The sequence below is a fragment of the Colias eurytheme genome, chromosome 28, assembly GCF_061535395.1.
Source record: "Colias eurytheme isolate Ceu_HAF_F1 chromosome 28, ilColEury1 Martin Lab GWU primary, whole genome shotgun sequence".
Lineage (NCBI taxonomy): Eukaryota > Metazoa > Arthropoda > Insecta > Lepidoptera > Pieridae > Colias > Colias eurytheme.
In genome coordinates this window covers 3,839,102-3,845,101 of record NC_143007.1, presented here as the reverse complement: position 1 = coordinate 3,845,101, position 6,000 = coordinate 3,839,102, and the positions used below count along the sequence as shown (strand labels likewise).

General features: G+C 33.9%; 1 protein-coding gene across 1 annotated transcript in view; it reads left to right on the top strand.

Annotated features, from left to right (window-relative positions):
- Nucleotides 1–1,557: 1,557 nt before the first annotated feature.
- Nucleotides 1,558–6,000, top strand: part of enc (R3H domain containing protein encore) — a 67,833-nt gene continuing 63,390 nt past the window's right edge. Inside the window, exon 1 of the mRNA XM_090117468.1 lies at nucleotides 1,558–1,952. The gene's annotated coding sequence lies outside the window, so the exon portion shown is untranslated. The remainder of the gene's footprint in view (nucleotides 1,953–6,000) is intronic.

Genomic DNA, 6,000 nt, shown 5'->3' with positions numbered 1-6,000 from the left:
TTTATTCGTAACTATAGCTTTCCGCCCGCGGCTTCGCCCGCGCAGTCAAAGAAAAACCGTTCCCGTGGGATTTCCGTGATAAAACCTATCCTATGTCCCGGGGTAAAAAGTAGCCTATGTCCTTTCTCGGGTGTCAAAATATCTCTATACCAAATTTCATGCAAATTGGTTCAGTAGTTAAGGCGTGATTGAGTAACAGACAGACAGAGTTACTTTCATCGATTGATCGATTGATTAATTATTGATTGATCGATTATTGATTGAATGATCGATTGATCGATTGATCGATTGAATGATCGATTGATCGATTGATCAATTATTGATTGATCGCTTTATTTCCTAAAAATTTCATAGAAATCGGGTAAATTGTTTCAGGAGAGTTACAAATACTGTGACGCGATTTTATATAGAACTAGCTTTCCGCCCGCGGCTTCGCCCGCTTTGTCTAAAACCTAATAAATTATATACTAAAACCTTTCTCTTGAATCACTCTATCTATTACAAAAAACCGCATCAAAATCCGTTGCGTATAGTTTTAAAGATTTAAGCATACATAGGGACAGAAAAAGCGACTTTGTTTTATACTATGTAGTGATGATAGTGTAATACATATTAGTACATAATATATAACTATATAGGAATTTATTATTTCAAATTATATGTATTTTATCGTACCTGGATTTCATTCTCAGATTTGATTATCCTCATGCTGACCCTCAAGCATCTGCATGACGTCATCTATATGTATACCTGCATTAGGGGTCTAGTCTTATGAAAATGATTATGGAAGTGACCTTAAAACTAGTTAGTTGCATTTATTTTTACATACCTAGGTACCTATTGAATACTATCGAAGGCATTATTGATAAATAGATTAATCATAGAAGTGAATCAATAGCCTATATACCTACTTCAAAGTTCAAAGTCTTTATTCATTGGATTAGGTAGTACCAACAGTACGAAGTAGTACTTGTAGTATATTATTATTAGTCTGTGGTAGTACATATTAAATTACTTTTCAATAATTTCGATGAAATCTACGTTGAATGTTCATTTAAAATATGTACATCATTACTAATATGATACTATTCACCAACAAATATACAGGTTCGAAATATATTTAGTCTACTACTACATGTGACTACAACCAAACTACTTACAACCAAAGTATATATTTTACTATATTATAATATTAAAATACTTACCATATTATATCAATTTAGTGATTATAAAAATTAGTTAGAATTTCTAAGGAATACGGTGTCGACGTCGTCGTGTCAGCCGTCCCTGCTGGACAAAGGGCTTCCTCAAGGTTTCCCACCGGAATACGGTGTATTTACTTGAAATAAAAAAAGGATTTATTAAATACAAAATAAAACTCGTTATTCTTATTGAGATTAGTGTCATCTGTGGATTAGTTATATAAACTTATTTAGAGACGCCATCTTGTATTCAGTAGAATAACTAACAGAATTTCCTCAAGACAATTTTCACAAACTTATCAAAATGCGATACTAGATGTCACTACAAAAATTGCAAGCGGTCGCGGTGCGCATGTCAAAAATACAATATGTCATTCACATCATTTTATTTTGTGAAATCCTGAAAACGAGTTGATTTTGTGAAAATACATTTTGGTTGTGGCCACGGGCATGTGCGTGTCTTTCTCTCGGACCGATTTGTTTGTCTAGAATATGTGGTAACCTGTTGTGTTTATATGATATTCGAAATTAACTTTAAGCAATATTATTATTCGGAGGTTTTCCTCAGTTTTCCCTCACCTAGTGTTCAAAATACCTGGACTGCAGTTTTTACCTCAACATAATGGACATAATGTGATCTGTACTCCTTTAGTGTTTAGTGGTCGATTATCTATTTTGGACACGATTTTGGTCTAAATTTACATCTGAGTGTGCTTCATATGTATATCGAAAAGAAGACGAACAAATTGCGTAAGTAGTTAAATATTTTAAATTTGTTTTACAGCGTTTATTCGCGTAAAATGTGGGTAACAAGATATTAATCAAATGCTTTAAATAGAAAAACACGCTTGTAGTAAAACAAAAAATCTAAATTTATTTTAAATCAGTGACAAAAAACTAGTATAAAAAATAATAGGTAGATGAGATCAAATACCATAGCTTATAGGTAGTTTGTAATATGTTTTTTTATAGATTAAATTTCCCCTAAATCTTTTATGTATTATTTGCTTAAAAAATGCACATTTAACTTACCAAGAGTCTGTTTATTTGTAGGCAAAAGGTCTGAAAAATAAAAATAATAATAATAATAGGGTGATCTTTTGGAATCACTGAATAATTATTTTAACTTTTAGTAGTAATAAATTATATTTCTAAAAGAAACTTAAGAAAATGGTTCATAAATCCATACTAATATTATAAATGCGAAAGTAACTCTGTCTGTCTGTCTGTTACTCAATCACGCCTTAACTACTGAACCAATTTACATGAAATTTGGTATAGAAATATTTTGATACCTGAGAAAGGACATAGGATAGGTTTTATTCCGAAAATCCTACGGGAACGGGTTTTTCTTTGAAAACGCGGACGAAGCCGGGGCGGACCGCTAGTCAAAATTAAATGTACAACACGTGCAAGAGACAAATCTTATAATTTAAATTTTTACCAATATTCATTGAAGATGATTAAGCCGATGATTATTGTAAGAAAATAGGTACATATATCACTTAATACTGCTTTGCCATATGAAGAAAACTTTACACATTATATACCTCAAGAACTACTGTATCTATTAAAAAACGTCATCATTACATGGTTTGAAGATTTAACCATACAAAGAGACAAACAGACAGCAACATCAACATAAAATACTTGTACATAATCTATACTTATATTATAAAGCTGAAGAGTTTGTTTGAACGCACTAATCCCAGGTCCTGGTCTGGTCCGGTCCGCACTGGTCCGGTTTGAAAAATTATTTTGCTGTTAGACAACTTATTTATCGAGGAAGGCTTTAGGCTATATACCATTATGCTAAGACTCACAAGAGCGGAGCGCAACAAATTCCTACTAGATTGTTATCAAAACAACATTATATAAATGTTTATTTAATTTTATTTCATAAACAACAACTGTAAAAAATTATGTTTAAAATTGTAAATAAGAGACAATAATTTTAGAAAGATATTGTTTAGTGCTTATATTATCAACTACCCTCACATATTTAAGTTTTAGTTACTAACTGTAATTTTATTCCAATTTTTTCCCTCTAGTCCCGCAACGCGCCTGGAACTTCGTTCCAATAAAATAACTGCGTTACGACGTAAAAGAATAACAAACAAACACTACGCATTTATAATATTACCTAGTTAGTATGGGTTTCTAATCTATGTACATAGGTATATAATGTACTTTAAATTTTCTTGCAGCTATAAGTCAATGTTAATTATTAAAGTTATTATTAGATACGTCTGTAGGTATTATCTAGGTATATTATATGTAGGTATTGTGTAATATATGTATTTGTATTGTATAATAATTACATAATGATTCATAAGAAACTATGTACATGTTTATTCCGTTGCCTAAGTGTCAATTTTCCAGTTGTTATGTCGTTAAAAATAATGTATTTTCCTACTTTATTTTAATAGAGGTTTTCCATAGTGATGCTTAATAGTAGTACGATAAGGTATCACTATCACTACATAGTATAAAACAAAGTCGGTTTCTCTGTCCCTATGTCCCTTTGTACGCTTAAATCTTTAAAACTACGCAACGGATTTTGATGCGGTTTCTTTTTAATAGAGTGATTCGAGAGGAAGGTTTTAGTATATAATTTATTAGGTTATAGACCAAGCGGGCGAAGCCGCGGGCGGGATAAGCAGTAAGCTAGTATTTTATAATTTATTATGTTTTCAACCGACGCGGACGCCACCAAAAATAGAGGATGTTCTAAATTCAACTGTATTTTGTTTTTTTTTTTGTTTTGTATACATCGTATGAAACTGGCAATAACATGAATAACAAATAAAACTTAAAAAAAAACCGTAGAAGGAACTAAAACTGTAATCACCCTTTTTTCAAACACATAGGGTGGACTTTTTTCAAATTTATAGTAGTAGGGGAGCCCAAGAGGGGATTTTGGGATTTACTCGAGCGCGTCAGATTACTATAAGGGAAGGTACCTTAGCTATTCATTAGTACCTCTAGTCAATATGAGCAGTTATGGTTGGTGGGTGCGCTCAGGCGCTCAGGATCAAAATTTGAAAAATCCATAATTCCCTAAGGTTGAGCTCGAATCGTCAGATTAGCGAAATGGGGACTTCTGGTATTGTAATTAACCCCCCCCCCCATATATTAATCTGACTCGCTCGAATAATATTACTTTAATTTTTTACCCTTTCTTCATAGCGATTAAATCGCCACTTAAATATTCAGATTAATGTATACATATATTTTATTTCAGTGACGTCCTGGAGCATGTAAAATATGAATACCTAACGCGCTTGAGTATTTCCAAGCCAATTTTTTTCTTTTTTAAATTAAAAAAAAAGAAAAGTTGTGTGGTTTTATGAAACCACGGTAAAAGTGAAACTGTTCGAACGGTTCCGAACACTGCTTTGTGTAGCGCATGTCGCGTGACGGTCGGCTGCCGAGTAGGTATACCTACTCGGCAGCCGCGATACACGCGACATGCGCTACACAGACCAAAAAGTTTGAGACGATGTAATAAAAGTTTCACTTTAAAATAAAAAACCCTTCCCCACCGCTAAAAGTGAAAACATTATAGGACCTTTTTTTCTCGCTATGGTCTAATCTACCAATTCTAATAGGTTCCCGTGACGCTCGAGTAAATCCACATTTAGCATTATGGGCTCCCCTACTATAGTAATGATTGACGTTTTCATAAAAATGAATCTTATTAATATAGTTTCTAAAAAGGTCGATTAAATTAATAAATATTGCTTTGATTATACAGGGTGTCCAGTGGCAGATTTCAATGTTTGAGGGCTTGTAAAAAAAGAAGTATTATTTCTAAACAAAATATTTTTATTAAAGTCAAAAGAAGACGAGTGCGGATTTTATCTCCTGAAAATTACATTTTCCAAATGCCGCCCTTCTACTCTCACACACTCCTCAATCTATTCCGCATGTCGAGAAAAACTTGTTTGCAAAGGGAACTGGGAATTCTGTTTATTTCAGCCCGGATATTTTCCTTCAGTTGTCTTATGGTTGTTGGATTTGATTGGTAAACCACAGTTTTTAGATAACCCTACAAGAAAAAGTCACATGGACTTAGGTCTGGTGACCTGGGTGGCCACGGGATGGTGCCGTTTCGGGATATGTGCTTTTCAGGAAATAACTGCCGCACTGAATTCATTGACACATTAGCAGTATGAGCCGTAGCAAATCTTGAATAATCTGAATTTAGTATGGATGGAGCTTAACCTTTTTTCACATAATGACCTGAAAAACGATTTAGGAATTCCCAATATCGACGAACGTGTGCGAAGTGATAAACGAGGATTTTCAATTACAGAATTCATAACAAGTTTAATTTTTCTATCGTGGATACTGATGGTGCTGGTCCCGGCCTAGGGTAATTAATGACTGAACCTGTAGCCCTTAACCTTGCTAGCCACGACTGTATCAAATTTATCGAAGGTCCATCTCTTAAACGTTGAATTTGATAATGGTTATTAAACCGACGGCGTGTTTTTGTCAGCGAAATCACCCGAAAAGTATGCCTCAATAGCATAAGCGCGATGCTCTCCGCTCCACTGCTCCATGGCGACTAAAAAATCCGCAGAACTCACGCGCTGAATGACACCCCCCGCGTCCCCCTCGCACGTCGCGTTTTAAAACTAGAAGCGTTCAAACATTGAAATCTGCTGCTGGACACCCTGTATTTACCAATTGATTGATAATGGACCACGTGATCTCATTAGAGCCATTAGCATGTTTGTTTTTTATTATTTTGCTATCAAATTAATGGTTACGGTAGGTAGATTCATTTGTA